This window comes from Malania oleifera, chromosome 7, assembly GCF_029873635.1.
Source record: "Malania oleifera isolate guangnan ecotype guangnan chromosome 7, ASM2987363v1, whole genome shotgun sequence".
In the NCBI taxonomy this organism is placed as follows: Eukaryota; Viridiplantae; Streptophyta; class Magnoliopsida; order Santalales; family Ximeniaceae; genus Malania; species Malania oleifera.
The window spans coordinates 108,684,425-108,703,878 of record NC_080423.1 but is presented as its reverse complement, the minus strand read 5'-3'; the positions used below and the strand labels follow the sequence as shown (position 1 = coordinate 108,703,878).

At 37.3% G+C, this 19,454-nt stretch overlaps 1 long non-coding RNA gene across 1 annotated transcript; it reads left to right on the top strand.

Annotated features, from left to right (window-relative positions):
- The first annotated feature begins 1,427 nt into the window (after positions 1 to 1,427).
- Positions 1,428 to 18,283, top strand: LOC131160681 (uncharacterized). The gene is made up of 6 exons (XR_009138131.1): positions 1,428 to 1,613; positions 3,248 to 3,552; positions 12,671 to 13,062; positions 15,873 to 15,954; positions 16,272 to 16,333; positions 18,009 to 18,283. It is a non-coding gene; the product is annotated as an uncharacterized LOC131160681 (long non-coding RNA).
- The last annotated feature ends 1,171 nt before the right edge of the window (positions 18,284 to 19,454 follow it).

The window sequence follows — 19,454 nt, the reverse complement described above, 5'->3', positions numbered from 1 at the left end:
ACATTTATCCACAGCATTATTCTCCCTAATTGCCCCAATTACTAACAAAAGTTTTCTTCTCATCCTACACGAGATCATTCATCCCTTTTAAGGGTGAGCATAAATGTTTATACAGAACATATTATGAGTCAGGTGAACATTTTGGCAGTGGTTTTGCATGCTCCGCAACCATGGTATTGTGGATTTGTTCAAATGCATCTACATGTTTGACTTTTGGCATTTAAAATCAAGAAATGAGGGAGAATGAAGGTTTTCGAATGCGAACTGAAAGGGTCCATAGAACTCGAACATTTATTTAATGGGTCCTGTGACACTTCACCGCCATACAATGAGTGGGTCCCACGCAAGGTCCACCACTAACGAGGCATGGGACCTACTAAATAAATTATGGCGATACACTCGATACATCGCTAAATGACAACAGTCGCCTGTTTTTTGCACTGGCAGTAGGCACTTGGCAGGGTGTTTTTATGGTGGTTTATTTCTACCACAACCTTTAATTTAGGCCAGTGCATGATCTACATTGTTGCCAAAATAGCCATTTCTCAGTTGAACAATGTGGTAGAGATCAGAAAAGGTTTTGAGGAAATGCACTTAATGATTATATGACCAGGTACCAAGCCATCGTTCTCACACATTGGAATGTCCTTCAATGGAAATGACACCCTTTGTGTAACTCTCCTCTTCTATTACATTTAGGAATGGACTAGACAAGAAAAGAAAGAGAAGAGAAATGCAAGGAGAGAAGATTTTCCATTTGCTATCAGCACAAAGGTAGAATTTAAGTTCTAGAATTCCCAGAGAATTCCTTTTCCCATGGAACATAACCATATAAGGTAACTTGTGGTGGAATCCCATTCCAAGTTAAACAAGGCAGGTAACCCTGCTTAGGATATTATCCTTAGGTCAAGTCAAAGGAAGCAAAAACCCAAGCTGTTATGGCTTCTTGTTTGCACATTAAGGACTTTAACTCTTGTGAAGCTTTACATTTACAAAGGGTGCCTTAAAAAAAGGATTTTTAAATATTAAAAAAATTATTTTCTTTTGCAAAAAATTGTAAATGCTGATTAAAAATTGAAAATATTTTGCACTACAGCCAAAAAAATTATTAAAAAAATTAATTTCCAAAAATGTGATTGGACAGATTTATTTGATTTTGCACTTAAAAAATGGCCCACATTTTATAGATTAAACCCATTTCAATTTTTACAAAAAAGAAAAAAAGAGAGGTCAAAAAAATTTTGAATTATGGTTTTCAGAAAAATCCACCCACTAATTAAATTTTCCATATTTAGCTAACCACACCACTATATTCAGCAATGTTAACCAGAGTTAAAAAATAACCATGGTTAGGTTTTTACCCTACACAAAAAGCTAGGTAATGCCCTTAAAAAATACTTAAAATACAGAAAACCAGGGCTCCTTTTTTTTTTTTTTATACCATGCCATATACATTTAATTTTCTTCAGAATTTGATTTAGGTTTCGAGGGATTTTCACAAAAAGGATCCCGTTTGGGAGATGTTTGATGACCTCGGTCGTAAAGCAGGGCAAACTCAAATTCTCATGCAAATTTATCACTGCTGTCTCTGCGATTCACATTCTCGGAAATAGGTAATTTTTCGTATCTTTCTTTCTGCTCAGTTCGGAATATGAATTTTCGGGTTTATTATATTGTTGTAGATTGTTTATTTACTGAGAATATCGATGTTCTAAGGTTATGAGGGTTTCAGTCAAATTGCAGAATTTGAGTACTTGGAACGTGAAATCTGCACTGTTTTGTTCAAAATCTCAGCTCTTTTAGATCCATGGTGAAGGGTTTTGTTTGATTTGAATGTTTGAAGTTAATCTGTTTAGTGGGTATCTGTGACTCGTCGTCTGCTTCAAATTTGAATGAGGGATGATACTCTTTTCGACCATGTTTTTTTTCATTGCAGTATCTGATAAGTGAAATTTTTCCAGAGCTAAGATCTTTAGGTTTTTATGTTATCAGTTACTGTTGTTTGTTTCATGCTCCTTGTAATTTGGCACGAATGATCAACTTTGGGAGCACTTTGTTGTTGTTTGTGGAACTTTTCATTGTCAATTCTATACTGGTTTTTTTTTTTTTTTAATTGTTGAATATTTTCGTGGGTTTTTCAGTGCAGTAATTTATAGGACTTTCAGATCAAAGTTGATCAAAAGTTTGGAGTTGCATGATTTGAAGAAACATTAACCCGTGTTTGTCGGTTTTTCATAATTTACTAGCAAATTTTCATCATTCATGACCTTACCATTTAGCACTAGCCTCATGATTTTGCATGAATGATTAGCTTCTGTGAGCACTGTATTTACGTGCAAATTTTTAGTGTCAATTATATTCTGCCTTTTAAAATTTTGGTGCTTAAAATTGTTGAATTTTGAATGTTGATTTGTGGATTCTTTTTCAGTTCAGTCATTAATAAGATTTTCTGATCAGAAGTGTTCAAATATTTACAGTTGCTTGATTTGAAGAAGCATTAACTTGTGTTTGTCAGTTGCTCATAATTTACTTGCAATATTTCATCATTCATGACGTTCCCATTTGACTCTAGCCTCGTAATTTGTCATGAATGATCAGCGGTGGGAAATCTGTTCTTGTTTTAATCAAATTGTCCATTCTATTGTGCTATTTTAAATTTTCACTTTTTCAGTGCAGCAAGTTGTTGAATTTTGTGTTTTTTTTTTTTTGCGGGTTTTTGCTTCGGTCATTAAGATTGCTTCAGATTATACGGTTCAAATGTTTGGAGTTACTTGATTTGAAGAAGCATTAACTCTTATTTGTCGGATACTCATAATTTTCTCGCAATTTTTCATCATCAGGACCTTACTGTTTTGCTCTAACCTTGTAATTTTGCACAAATGGTCAGCTCTCGGAGCGCTGTATTACATTTGTCAACTTTTAATTGTGGATTCTATTCTGTTACTTAAATATTGGTTCTTGAAACTGTTGAAATTCGTGTTTTCTTTTGTCGTTTTTCGGTTCAATCACCAAGAAGGCTTTTGGATCAAGTGCACAAAAGTTTGGGGTTGCTTGTTTTGAAGAAGCATTAACTCGTATTTGTCGGTTACTCATAATTTTCCATTCATTACCTTGCCATTTATCGCTAACCTCGCTTTGTTTATTTCCACGTTGCTGGAAGAGTTTTCTTATTGTGGTAACTTTTTTTTTTTTTTATGGACTTGACTGCTTCCCTGCTAAAGTTATTTTTATTCTATGTTGCATGCAGGAGTTGCAGATTGTAGAACCGGATGTTGGTGGTTGACTTCTTGCTTTTACGTTCGTTACCTGTTGTCAAAAAAAAGGATACTGTTAGTTGTTAGAAGGAGACAGCAGCAAACATAGTGAAGATGGAGTGTAATAAAGATGAAGCCATTAGGGCTAAGGATATTGCAATGGAGAAGATGGCAGAGAAGGACATTGCTGGAGCAAAAAAATTTGCTTTGATGGCCCAAAGCTTGATGCTGACCTTGATGGCTTCCTCAATTACTGGCACTCTTGATGTGTACGCCTCAGCTGAGAAGAAAATTAATGGTGAGATTGATTGGTATGGGGTCCCCAATGTAGATCCCTATTCTGACGATGATACGATAAGGAAACAATACAAGAAGCTGGCTATCACTCTTCATCCTGATAAAAACAAATTGATCGGCCGATGGCGCATTTAAAATTCTATCAGAAGCTTAGAGTTTGTTGTCCGATAAAGCCAAAAGAAGTGCATATAACATGAGGCGGAGGGATTTATATCAGAAAATTCCTACTAGGAATTCATCAGTGCCAGCTGGTAGGAATGGTTTCCATAATTTCACCAATGGTTAATTTGAACACAAGGGATCAAAAGAGTGCTGCTTATCCAAAGCCCACTCCAGCGGTTCCCTATCCATCAAAACCAAATACATTTTGCGTCCCTATCGCTGCAAAATGCAGTGTGAACATCTTATTACAAATTATCTCAACCACACTCTTCTTTGCCGTAATTGCCATGAGCACTTTTTGGCCGTAGTGACGCCACCCCCACCTTTAAATGGACGCAAGTCATCCACTCCTTGGACTACATACCAGCAACGGCAGAATTCAAGCTCTCATGTGACAAACCGGAACTCTGAAACTCCAAGAATGAAACAAGCTACTGCCCCAAGTGCAGGAGCAACAGGGTTTTCTGGTCTTGACTCATTTAATCGTGCAAATTTTCAGTCAGATTCTATTTCTAAATCAGGTGGAGGTGGAAGGGCATTGGCGTCCACTTCCTCAGCTGCTCAAGCTGTTCAGCCAGCCTATGAGAAATTGAGGAGAGAGCGTGAGGAAGCACAGATAACTGGTTCAACTGTGTTGGGAGGAGAAAGGCGAATGAAGAAAAGGCGTATGGATGAAAATGCAATGCATGGTATTGGATGAGAGATACCAAATCAAATGGGCATAAGACATGGAGTGGTTGGCATGGGAAGTGTGTTTGCTTCTCAAAAGAGGAGTCCTGAAACTGCAACGATAAATGTTCTTGGAAGTGCCAGGTCTATTACTACAAAGGAGCTGTCGCAGCCAGAGGTTCGTAAAATGCTGATAGAGAAGGCTAGGACGGAAATTCGCAAGAAGCTGAATGAATGGACCACAGCTGCTGCACGAAAAGACTTCATGTAAAGAGGAGAAAGAGAGGGAGAAAGGGAAACAAGAAGCTACTATAAATGGTGTAAAAAATGGTGCAAACAAGCATAGGCAGCTTGGTGTTGCTGAGAATAAAATGCATGCTAAGAAGTCTTCTCCTGCCATTGTTGGCGTTGATTTTGATTCAAAGGGTGCTAAAATTGTAGCAATGAATGTTCTAGATCTAGGCTTCCATGATTTTGACAAGTATCGTATTGAAAAGTCATTCAGTGGTAACCAGGTTTGGGCTGCTTATGGTGATGATGATGGGATGGCTCGTTATTATGCTATGATTCATGGTGTTGTTTCTCGTAAACTATTCAAGATGCGAATTAGTTGGCTTAATTCCAAAAGCAACAATGAGCTGGCCCCAATAAATTGGATTGGATCTGGTTTTCCCAAAACTAGTGTAGATTTTAGGATCGACAAGCATGAAATTAGCGTTGTCGTTGGGGGAAGTAGCAGTGAGGGAGCTGGTCATGAGGGTGGTAGCGATTCTATAGTGGCATTTCGGGATTTTGCCCAGCAGTTTATGGCCGAGGTTACGCGGAGTTCTTGGGGGCAGGATCGTTCCACTGTTGAGGTGGGAGATTCCATTGAGAATTTCACATGCCTAAAACCTCCTACCTTTGTGGGAAGTACCAACCCGACCCTTACGAAAAATTGGATTCAGGAGATCGAGAATATCTTGGTTGTACTGCGATGCACCGATGAGCAGAAGGTGTTATATGCCGCGTTTTAGTTTACAGGAGAGGCCGAGAGATGGTGGGAAGCAGTAAAACTGCTAGAGGAGTAGAGACTGGTACCGGTAGCGATGACGTGGATCCGTGTCAGATAGGTTCTTTGATTGATATTTTTTTAGCCTTTGTCAGGAAAGCAAAGGTAGATGAGTTCTTGAACCTGACTCAGGGACAGCTAATAGTTCAGCAATATGCCGCCCGATTCATGGAGTTGTCCTGGTTTGCTCCCTACATGGTACCAGACGAGTCTGCGAAAGCTTGGAAGTTTGAGAGGGGTTTGATGAAGGAGATTATAAAGCAGGTAGTCGTGTTGCAGGTAGAGGAGTTTGCTACACTAGTGGATAAGCCCATTGTGGCAAAGGCGAGCTTACAGAAGGATGTGGAGGTTCAAAACCCGAGGAAGAGACTGATGCCTTCTAGTTTGCATTTTGGTGCGAGGTAAGGTCCATGGAGGAGGTATGGTCACAGTAGAGGCCAGCGACAGGATGCAGGTACTAGTGCATTTCAGGGTACCCCATGACACCCTGTTTGCCCTAGGTGTAGCAAGTGACATTCAGGAGAGTGTAGGGACGGACCAGGTGACTGTTGCTGGGGTGGTAAACCCGAACATGTGGCTCGAGAGTGTCGCCTTCCGTTGAATGTCCCACCTCCACAACAGCAGTATCGGGGAGGTAACTAGGCACCACGTGGAAACTATTAGAGGGGTACGACTCAAGCGAGAGTGTATTCTTGGACTCCTGGCGACGCTGAGAACGCCGGTGACATGGTGACAGGTACTGTTTTCATTTTGTCAAATAGTGTCATTGTATTATTTGATTTACGTGTGACACATTCCTTCATTTCTTGGGGGTTCATCAAATTGTGCGGCGTAGAACCACAATCGTTAGGTACCGAGTTAGAGGTGGTCACACCGACAGGGTTAGTGGTACTGTGCAGTAAAGTTATCCAAGACTACCTAGGGGGGATTTAGAGGAGAATGATGTCTACTAACTTGATTATTTTTGACATGCACGATTTTGACGTTTTTTGGGGAATGAATTGGTTAGCACCCAACTATGCAAGTATTGACTGTCACGGAAAGGAGGTACTATTCAGACCTCTTAGAGAGTAGGAATTCGTATTTGTTGGGTCGTGTGTGTGCTCTACACCACAAATCCTTTTAGCCATTCGAGTAAGGAGGTTACTCCTAGAGGGATGTCAGGGGTACCTAGCATTTGGGAAAGAGGCACCAAGAGAAGAGCTTAAACTAGAGGATATCCCTGTGGTAAGAGAGTATTTAGATGTTTTTCCAGAGGACTTACCGGGATTGCCTCCTGATCACGAGGTGAAGTTTGTCATCGAGTTGACTCTAGGGATAATGTCTATTTCTAAAACTTCATACAAAATGGTTCCAGCTAAATTAAAAGAGTTAAAGGAGCAGTTGCAGGACTGTGACGCCCCGAACCCGCCAAGTGGGGCCCGGGTGCCCCGTGTTCCAATCACTTGTATTTGATACCATAATTAATATGCATGCAACGGAACATAAATAAATAACCTCAAATAAATACTAGAGTTCTATATAACAACCCAAAAATGAATACTACAACATCCAAATATTCGTATCCACAACCAGCATTTAAAACATAATCCAGTACCAATATATATCTGTATGTATATCTGTATCTTATAATACCCCAAAAAGAAACTAGCAAAAACAGTCTCAGCCTAGGCCTTCAAACCCGATCTTCAAAAGAACCTGAAAAGTTGTTAATCCACTAGGGTGAGACACTTCTTAGTAAGGGTGAAATAAATTATAACAGTGTGTGACAAATGAGTTTTAATATTTACATATCAAAATAAATTATTTTTCACATAATATCAATAACAACTGAGAAAATGTACTACTAATAACATTCCCGACATCTAATATCATACACATCCAATATGCACAAGTACATATTTTTTATGCAGACGAAAGTCCCCGAGGATAGGGAAGATTATTCGCCTATACAAGTAGCTTCCTTCTGCTCTGATACTTAAAACTACCTATCAGAGCACTCACCTTACTCAATAAGTTCTCAGGTAAAGTATTATCTTGCCGCCAGTACACATATTTTTATGATTTTAAAGGCGAAGGTTTCCGAGGATTGAGATGTCTACCCACCCATACAAGTAGCATCTTTTGCACTGATACCAAGAAACTACCTAGTAGAGCACTCGCCTTTCTCAATAAGCCTCCGGTGGTATGTTTATCTCGCAGCATGCACACACATGCATTCACAATATGCTATACCATTACTATTATGTTTTAATTAAATTCACATGCACAACACATCCACACAGGAATCACGTAACTTATACTTTGTCTTCCAATGTCCTCAATACGTGGCTCACACAGAGCAACTGCGTACATATCAGTACGTGGCCCATATAGGCACGTACATACTTCTTATCTACACGTGACCCACACAAGTACCACTACACACACAAGGTACATAACATAACCCACACAAGCACCATTATCCACATAGGATATAACGTGGCCCACACAGGCACCACTCCAGCTTCCGCAACACGTGGCCCACACAGGCACCACTATTCACCAGTATTCAATCCCCATAACCTACCTGTCATACATCAGTAAAACAAGCTCCTCGACCTGCCAATGTCCTACCCAATATAAATGACAATATAACAAGTTCCTCAACATGTCAACGTCATATCATGATTTACATTTAGGCAATATAACAACCTTCTCATGCCAATGTTATATTGAGATGCATACGAATAACCAAACCAGTTAATTCACACAGACGCATCGATGCATTACCATACAAGTATCCAACATATCAATACATTCCCACACATGAGTCAAAAATAAAAATTCATTTATCATGTCATAATCATTGTAAACAACTCCTCATGCAAGCTCAAATACCATAGAAATTCATATTTAATTTATTAAAAAGAAATTGTTCTCATGTCACACGGTTTTAATATCATAAGCAATTATCCCAAATATAACATTAAACCAAAATCATCATTTTTCCAGTAATTAGGCTATAATGAAAATCATATAGATAAATAATAAATTTTATATGCTCGTAAATAACTGGTTCACCTTAATAAAATACTGATATAATTTTATTCTCCCTTACCTTATTTCTTGAACCACACTTGCAGAGTTCCCAAAATTATACCCACGGCACTCACTCGAACCTTGATCAATCAAATAAACTCCAATAAAATATTATTTTAACTTTTTCTAATTTACAATAATTAAATATCAATTAATTTCTAAATAACTCATTTATCCTAATTTTGAGGCTATTTCTACAACGATACCACGAGAAATCTGTTCCACTAGATTTGTAGAGAATCATGTCTAGATTCTCGTGGTAGTGTTCGATCACCCATTTGACTTAAAATTTATGAAAAATTGAGGTAAGAGTGAGAATTTGATTTACCCCAGGAGATATGTCTACGTTACTCTACGACAAATCCACTTCAATAGAAATGTCGGTGGCGAAGAATGGAGTCCAGTGGTATCCTCCGATTTTTGATCGGCTGAATATTTGCCGAGAAATTGAGGAGAGAGAGAGAGTGAAGTAAATAAAGGAGTGAGAAAGAAAGAAAAAAAAAAAATAACGCTACTGGGGCTCTGCTATCTTCGCAGGTAAGAAAGGATCTTCCTGAAGCTTGAATGAGCTTCAGGAAACTTCAATGCTATGATATTTATATATTTTATATTATAATATTATTATTTTATATATATATATATATATGTATATATATGTATATACACACACACACATAATCCTCAATTCCTTAATTTAATTAATTTTCTTAATATTAATTAATTAATTAAGTAATTAATTAATTATTAATTTTTATTAAAATTAATATTATTATTTTTTTGTCGTTACATTCTCCCCTCTTTATGAAATTTCATCTTCGAATTTCGCTAATCAATCCTTTTTCAGAACTCTAAAATTACTTAATCATCATTATACCACAGATTCAATATGCTCCACAATTCTAAGTAAGCATATGAATTTAAAATTAAATCAATCTTTAATATAAAATCATACCTGCTCCTACAACACGAGCAATATCCTTATCAGCCGGAATCATAGTATATACACGCACTGGACCACCACAAGGCAATGACTCATTCCTCTAGTGTTGATCAGGAGCGGGTGCGTTGTTCGGAAGTCCCTGACAATCTCGGGTCATATGGTCGTATTTGCCGCATCAATAGCATTTAATGTTCCTAGCTAGGCATTCTCCTCAATGCCTTAACTTACAACGAGCACAATAGGGAGGTGACGAATCGCTCTGACGTCCTTGATTACCTTTATCAGATCTTTGTCCCCCAACATATCTGTCCCTCTTCCACGAGCCCTGTCTGACATCATCAGAAAAACTAGGAGGTATAGGCCTCTTCCTCTGCTCTGCCATCTCTGCACTCCTCTACAGACTCAATTCTGCCACGGTGGCTCTATCCACCAACTCTGAAAAACTCTGCACCTTCAGGATTGCCTCTTGTTTGTGAATTCTCGGTTTCAATCCCCTTTCAAACCACCTCGCCTTCTGGAATTCATTTAGAACCATAAAAGTTGCAAAATAGGAGAGCTCCATAAACTTCGCAGCGTACTGCTGCACAGTAAGTTGCCCCTGAGTCAGGTGGAAGAATTCCTCTACCTTTGCGGCCCTGGTGGTACGTAGAAAAGCTTCTTAAATCGACTCTAGGTCATATCCGTGGATACTACCCGTTGTTCCTCCAACAGCTTCACCGCTTGCCACCAGCGCTCGGCCTCTCCTATTAGCTTAAAGGTAGCAAAGAGAACCTTTTGTGCCTCAGTGCAAGATAATATTGCCAACATTTTCTCCATTTCTTGCACCCCACTCTCCGCTATGAGTGGGTCAACACTACCTGCAAATGTAGAAGGTTTCAGACACGTAAATTGGTCAGTCGAACAGCCTTGGTTCACAGGTGGACAGTTCTGTCCTTCAGAGTCTCGCCTAATTTCTTCCCGAACCTGCCGAGCTAAACCCCGCAGTAGAGTGGAGGTATCGATCTCTCCCACACTGGTAGCTCCCACGTCATTCTCCTCTCCAGCATCAACGTCCTTTCCCCTGGAATCCATTATGTAGACAAGACAAAAGCGAATTTAGAACCTTCATATCACATTAGGTACATTTATAGTACAATGAACCAGTTTAACATTTAAATCTTCAATTAAAACATTAAACAACCAGCTTATCCCCAAATCAACTTAACCCTCAAGTTCTAATTCTGAGTTCTAGTCTCTCTGCTCAGAAACATCACTGCCAACGGATTTACCGTGGTTTTCCAAAAACTGACCGAATTCAGAAACTCACAGAAGTTCATCAAGGGATTTTAACATCTAAGCTACAAAACAAAACTCAAAATCTCCTATCAACATCCTAATCTACCCATTTTTATCCTTATCCTTATTCGAACCTATACTCTGGCATTAATCAATCCTAAAGTCTGCAGAATTTATAACCTAATGTTCTGATACCACAATGTGACGCCCCGAACCCGTCAAGTGGAGCCCGGGTGCCCCGTGTTCCAATCACCTGTATCTGATACCATAATTAACATGCACGCAGTGGAACATATATAAATAACCTCAAATAAATACCAGAGTTCTATATAACAACCCAAAAATGAATACTACAACATCCAAATATCCGTATCTACAACCAGCAATTAAAACATAACCCAGTACAAATTGTATATATATCAGTATCTCACAATACCCCAAAAAGAAATCAGTAAAAACAGTCCCAGCCTAGGCCTTCAAACTCGATCTCCAGAAAAACCTGAAAAGTTGTTAATCCACTAGGGTGAGACACTTCTCAGTAAGGGCAGAATAAATTATAACACATAATATCAATAACAACTGGGAAAATGTACCATTAATAACATCCCCGACATCTAATATCATACACATATCCAATATGCACAAGTACATAATTTTTATGCAGGTAAAAGTCCCCGAGAATAGAGAAGATTATCCGCTCATATAAGTAGCTTCCCTCTGCTCTGGTACTAAAAACTACCTACCAGAGCACTCACCTTACTCAATAAGCCTTCAAGTAAAGTATTATCTCGTCGCCAGTACACACATCTTTATTATTTTAAAGGCGAAGGTTTTCGAGGATTGGGATGTCTACCTGCCCATACAAGTAGCATCCCTTTGCACTGATACCAAGAAACTACCTAGTAGAGCACTCGCCTTTCTCAGCAAGCCCCCGGTGGTATGTTTACCTTACCGCATGCACACACATGCATTCACAATATGCTATACTAATACTATTATGTTTTAATTAAATTCACATGCACAACACATCCACACAGGAATCACGCAACTTATACTTCATCTTCCAATGTCCTCAGTACATGGCCCACACAGAGCAACTGCGTACATATCAGTACGTGGCTCATACAGGCACCTACGTACTTCTTATCTACACGTAGTCCACATAGGCACCACTACCCACACAAGGCACATAACATGACCCACACAGGCACCATTATCCACACAGGATATAATGTGGCCCACACAGGCACCACTATTTACCAGTATCCAATCCTCATGACCTACCCATCATACATTAATAGAACAAGCTCCTCGACCTGTCAATGTCCTACCCCATATAAATAACAATATGACAAGCTCCTCGACCTGCCAACATCATATCATATTTAGGCAATATAACAACTTCCTCATGTCAACGTTATATTGATATGCATACGAATAATCAAACCAATTAGTTCACACAGACGCATCGATGCATTACCAAACAGGTATCCAACATATCAATACATCCTCATGCAAGCCCAAATACCACATAAATTCATAGTCAATTTATTAAAAAGAAATTATTCTCATGTCACACGGTTTTAATATCATAAGCAATTATCCCAAATATAACATTAAATCAAAATCATCATTTTTCCAATAATCAGGCTATTATGAAAATCATATAGATAAATAATAAATTTCATATGCTCGTAAATAACTGGTTCACCTTAATAGAATTATTAGGTTTTTATGTTTTATGTTTTAAGTCTTCTAAGTTGTGAATACTGAAAGTTGTAGATTATGTTTTTGGAGATATATATATATATATACACACACATATACATGTGGACGAATGGTTTATTTTGAAATGTAGATAGATGTAGAAAACTCTGGTATTATATTGTTGGAGGATTATATTTATGTTTTCCGCTACTAAATGAGAATATTTGGTATCAGGTAAATGAATGGATGACGTGACACTCGGGTCCCCCCAGGCGGGTTCAGGGCGCCATGAAGCGCGGTTTATTAAGGTATAACGCACCGGACCGGATTTTTGGATTTGAGGCGTTACATAATGGTATTAAAGTCATTACCCATCCAAAAGTGTGATGAGATTCACATTGCCTGGGTTTGGAAATGCGGATTCACAATGAGGACGTTGCGTTCTATAAGTGGGGGAGAATGTGATACCCCATGAAAGAAATGCTTAAAAGGATTGACATGTGTTGGTTTGTAGGGGCCAATCATTAGTCTGATAAGGCCGCTCCCCTGTTGTCTGGTCCAAGTGGAGGAGAAGAGACGCAGTGCTCCGTAACAGACTCAGGTCGCAGATATTGCCAAGGGGGCAGGTATAAGTTTATGTTTAAGATAAATGATAGTTTTATACAATTATGGATAATGTAGAAATTTATATAATGATATGTATTAGATTGTGTGAGATGGTCAATAAATTTTAAAAAAAAATGTGAACAATGATTGGGTAGCGAATTTCAAAGACGAAATTCTTTAAGGAGTGAAGAATGTAGCAACCGGAAAAAAAAATTTTATTATTATTATTAATTAATTAATTCTTATTAAATTGAATTAATAATAGGATGGATATATAAGTATACATACACACACACACACACACACATATATATATATATATATATATAATATTAATATAATGTTATAATGGTTAAAGTAAAATAATAAAGTAATAATATTAATATAATATAATTAAATATAAGTGGAATGCATTAAATGCATGAATGATATTTGAAAGTAAGTTTAACATAATATATAAAAGTTAAAGTAGATATTATATATATATATATATATATATATATATATAAAATATTATTATAATATATAATAAAGTAAAAAAAAAAGGGAAAAGGAAGCTAGAAGCTTCCTGGGCTTAGGGATTTCAAAATTGAAATCCACATTTTCAATTTTGCAGACAAAGGCCCCCTAGTGTTCTCTCACTCTCCGTCTCTTTTCCCTCTCTCCTTAATTTCTTGACAGATATTCGGTCGATCGAAAACAGAAGGTACCGTTGGATTCCTAACTCTGCCATTGACATTTCTATCGAAGTAGATTTGTCGTGGGAGCAACGTAAGTACCACTCCTAAGGTAAGGTAAACCCTCACTTTTAACTCAATTTCTCCTAAAATCTTCAACTAAATCGACGATCGGGCACCACCACCGGGTCCTAATTTCGATCGTCGTCATTTTGAGGAAGTAAATTTTCAATTTGGGTATCCTAGGCACCACTTCAAAGCGAGAGTGGGATTTCGGGAATTAAGTAAATTGTTTATATTTGAAAGTTTAAATGTTTATTGGGAATTTATGTGTGACAACCCGAATAAAATGAAATTTGAATAATTAAGAGGGAAAGAAATAGAAACAGTAACAGAAGGAAGTTGTAGACTTTGTCGACAAACGCTCCGCGTTCGTTGACGACATTACATTTGGGGGATAAAAATGATTTCAAGAGATTGCTTGGGTTCGTCGACGAATACAGGGCCTCGTCGACGAGAAAATACCAAGAGGGGTTTTGAGCAGCCTGAATTTCGTCGACGAATACAAGGTCTCGTCGACGAATACAAGGTCTTGTCGACGAATTTAATGAAGGACTCGTCGACGAGGTGACGTGTCTCGTCGACGAATCTGATCCTATATATATCAAAAAGCCGATTTTAACTTCATTTTTAAGCTTCCTCCCCACTCTCTCTATCCTTTTCGGCTCTCTCTCTCTCTCTCTCTCTCTCTCTCTCTCTCTCTCTCTCTCCCTTATCATTTTTGGGCCGGATATACTTCGGATCGACAATCCGAAGTCACCACGACGCTCCTAGCGAAGTTCTCTACGAGTTTGCTGGAGCGGATCGTTGGAAAAACGCAGTTGGAAATCATCCCTAAGTTGAGGTAAGGTTTCTTAAGCCAAATTAGACTTTATGGTAGTTATAGGAAATAATGTACGCATGAAAATACTGATGTTTAATACTAAGAGTTTTGAGTTTCGGGGTATTGATCAAGAAATCATACGGGGGTTAACCAAGGATATTTTGGGGGCTTTCTCAGTAGCCAAGTAAGGAAATAAACTAAAACAGTTATTTTCCATGCAAGATATTATTAACTATGAGCACATTTATTTTTAGAAAATCATATGCTATATTTGTTCATCGCATGTGAAATGAATGTTTGGAAAATACTGCTATTATGAGTAAAAAGTATATATATGTATAAGATACTAGAAATGATGATTTTAGAATACGAGGTATGACTTTAAACGGCATATGTGTGGCATGAACATTATTTTTTTTATGTGAAGTGAATCATGATATGAATGATTTTATAAGTAAAGCATATTTTCAGGTATTTTGAAAAGATGTGTGATGTTATTTTGATTTTGACGAATATATGATAAATGAGTTATTTTCAGAATGTAAATACCTGAAACGATTCTGGTGAGGTCATATTTATGATTTCGACACGAGGCCGTATTTACTATGATTTCGACACGAGGCCGTATTTACTATGATTTTGGCACGAAGCCGTATGCATGATTTCGGCGCGAGACCGTATTTATAAAATGTTCGGCACAAGACCGTATTTATGAAATTATGCACTATATGTTATCAGAACTCGGATGTTAGTTTAGTTCAGTTCAGGAGCTCGATACCGTAGCTATATGTGTAGATCAGATATCTACGTCAGATTAGTGCTAACCACTCCATGAGGGGATGAGAGATGGATAGTCGATGTGACTTTCAGTAGAGTGTGGACGTCCACCTTGCAGTTCGAACCAGGGTGTGGCGGACCCATTATACTTACAAACATATTTGACTCGGCAGTGGTCGGCCAGCTAATGTCGGGTCCAGCCTTCGGGCTGCACAACCCGTCATGGGGGATAATACATGACACCAGTTAGCTATTCATCCTGAGTATATTTTCAGTACTATTAAGTTATAACATAAGTTTTATGTATGATATGACTTATTGGAAAATATGAAAGCATGTGATTATTCCATATGATATGATGAATTTTTATGAAAATATGAAATGCACTGTATATGTATAAATGCCTTAAATGTTCATGTTGTCACACAGCTGTATTTAGTTTATTTTCCCTTACTAAGAAGTGTCTCACCCCCAAACTTAATTAATTTTTCAGGAGCCCCTGAGAGATCGGCGGGTCAAGGCCGCCGTTGAGCTAGTGAGATTACCCTGTGAGGAGGGTAAGATTTTGTAATAAGGTCAGTGTTATTTTGTGTTTGACCCTAGAGATATTTTGATGTATAAGAGGATGTATAGAAGTACAGTTTTATAATGTTATAGAAAGCTCTGGTATTATACTTTATGGATGAATGTTTGGATTTTATGTTTACTGCTGCTTAGAATTCCGCTGTGTTTGACAGGTGTCCCCATTATCCACGAGTTCGGGTTGACCATTTTAGCTGTTATGTTATATTTTATGTTAATAAAATTGAGGTTGCTACATTATGGGTTTAGAAAATGTTAAAATAGTATTTTATTTATGGTTGATTTAATGGAACTAAGATTTGTGATTTAGGGTTCGGATGAACGCCGCAGACATCCTTTCGGCATCTCTATTGACGTAGTTCAAGAAACCAGGTAAGGGGAAATATATATTAAACCAGGTTTTATGAATTAAATGGATAAATGAATTACGTTATGTATATATGTATATGTTTTTGTATGGATTTAAAATGTCTACCGTTTAAATTATGATTTTTGAGCCTAGGGTTGTTTTATTAGATATGTATATGTGAAATGGACTGATAAAAGTAAAAGATTTTTCATGATAATTATGTAAGAAATTAAAGGTATATTTTTAGTATAAGAATGATAAATGAAGGTTGACTTATTTTACAGAAAATGTTTAAAATATATTACTAAATTGTGTGACATGAGTAAAATGGAAATTCTGTGTTGAATTATGTTATGTGTATGAGATACAGGTTATACAAGGAAATGTAATAAGAATGAAAATGTTATATGAATTATGCTACATGTGATTGTTAATGTAACCATGTAAATGTTGAACAACTAAAAGGAGCTATAGATTAACTAATGACAGTTAAAATGAGCTGTAGTAGCATATTAGCGCAGATTTGTGGACTAACTAATGTACAGCTAAAAGGAGTTGTAGACTAATGGATGACAGTTAAAAGGAATTATAGTAGCAGATTTAGAGCATATCTATGTGGACTAATTGATGTACAGCTAAAAGGAGCTGTAGTACAAATGCATGAAATGAAATGAAAAGAATGAAATGAAAGAGAAATGAAATATGAAATGTGAACAATGTCAAATAGGAAAGAGTCACGTAAAGTGAAATGTTACAAAATGTCAAAGTTAAGAACTTGAACAGATGAGAGATACAGAATAATGACAGACAGAATAATGTATTATAGTAGTATCAGTATATATGCTAGTATAACATGGTATGTGTTATGGGAGGGGCAAACTCTTCGCTCGAGAGCTTGTTGAGAAAGGCGAGTGCCCTAATAGGTATCAGATATAGTGGTAGGCTGCATAACGTATTAGGGCAGAGGGAAATTACTTGTATGAGCGAGTAAATTTCCTTATTCTCGAAAGTCTTTACTGGTAAAACTTTGTATGAACAATGTGAGTATGAGATTACCTTTTCACCTGAGGGTTTACTGAGTAAGGTAAGTGCCCTGATATGCTTTAGTTGTGACCATTGGTTACCTAAAGTATCAGAGCAGATGGGTGTTACTTGTATGAGCAGGTAATCACCACAATCCTTAGGTATTCTCGTAGGTAAAATATTTTGCATGTGTTTGATCAAGCTCAGGAAATGATTTTAGAAATTATGATAATGATTTGCAAATGATGAATACATGTACATATGTTATTTACAAATCTCATGTGGGTCACACACTGATTTTATATATTGTTTCTTCCTTTACTAAGATGTGTCTCACCTGAATAAAATTCATTATTTTCAAGACTTCCACGTGATCGAACTTAGAGAGCTTGGGGCTGTTATAGTATTTTTGAGTTAGAAAGAAAGGGTATAAGCTTAATGATATTTTTTAGCTGTATTAAGTTTTTATGTTTTATGTTTTATGTTTTAATTCTTCTGAGTTGTGAATACTGGAAATTGTAGATTATGTTTTTGGAGATATGTATATATATATACAGGTGGATGAATGATTTATTTTGGAATGTAGATAGATGTAGGAAAGTCGGGTATTATATTATTGGAGGATTATATTTATGTTTTCCGTTATGTAAATGATAATAGAATGTTTGGTATCAGGTAAATGAATGGATGACATTGCACGCAGGTCCCACTAGGCAGGTTTAGGGCGCCACGAAGCACGATTTATTGAGGTGTAACGCACCGGACTGAGTTTTCGGATTCAGGACGTTATAGTGAGAATAGACTAGAAAACTCTTTAGGGGAGGGTGAGTGTTCATTAGTCATTTGTAAAACTCACTAACCATTGTCAAAATGTTTAGCCTATTTGCCTCCCTCGCTAAGTACACAATGTCAATGGAGGTGTTCTTAATGAATTACGTTTGTTTCAATGTTTATTGCTTGCATGAATACTTACTGTTTCCGCTGTCATTTGATTGAATGCTAATGAAAGTGTTTCGTGGATGAATGTTGATAAACAATAGGCTGGCTAGTTAAACAAGAGTGTTTTAGCTAGCGCCGCACGACCCTTTCACAATAGTGTGAAAATAGTTGAACCCTGACACATGTGGTGCATAGGCACAAATCACTATTATATATGAAGCTTTCTAATTTCAATGGTCTAAATTTGGATACCTAGTATAACTTGGGTTCAAGATACTTTTCTTTGCAGGGATTTGACAAGATATGGTATGGGGTTGTTTGATATTACTATTAAAAATTATAAAAATAAATATTAAAAATAAAATATAGAAAAAAATTGGCAACTTGTTTGATTATTGTTTTCAAAGCTTAAACAAATTAAAACTTGATTTAATGCATATGCATTTTTGTTTTTAGATAAAATAATAAATATTAAATATGATTAGACTAATGAAAATTCAGAAGAATATAGGTCTAAAAAATATGATAATTGTAAGAACCCGACCCGAGGTATGTAATTGAATAAATAAAAAAGGGTAAAAAGGTAAATTTTGCAAGCTTCGTCGACAAAGCCATTGTTCTCGTTGACGAAGGTCCTCATACTTTTCGTCGCCGAAATTTAGAACCTCGTCGACGAAGAGATACCGAACGTGTTGTAAAATATCAGAATAAGGTTCATCGCCGAAGGAGCTAGTTCATTGATGATATGTATGGATGATTTGTTGACGAAGACGCCATTTCGTCGATGAGGTTGGCCGGGTCAAAGGGGCTATAAATACCCTATTTCATTGCTTAGGTACTAAGAAACCTCAAATTCTCTCTCTCTCTCTCTCTCTCTCTCTCTCTCTCTCTCTCTCTTTCTCTCTCTAGAACCAGTGAGATCTCTCTCTCTCTTTGATTCTTCGCTGTTCGTCGCTTGATTCAACAATTCGACGTTATTGCGTAGATTAGGGGAGGAATCTCTACGTTTTTAGTGGATCAGAAATTCGTTTAGAGAATTTTTGGGTTTTGACCCACAACTGAGGTAAGGGTCCGACTTCAGTTTCATTTTAGTATATGTGTAGTAGTAGGAATTATATAGAAGTGTAGTTCTTGGATGTTTAGGTTTTGGTGTCTCGGTTCATAGTTTTGGAGCCGTAGAGC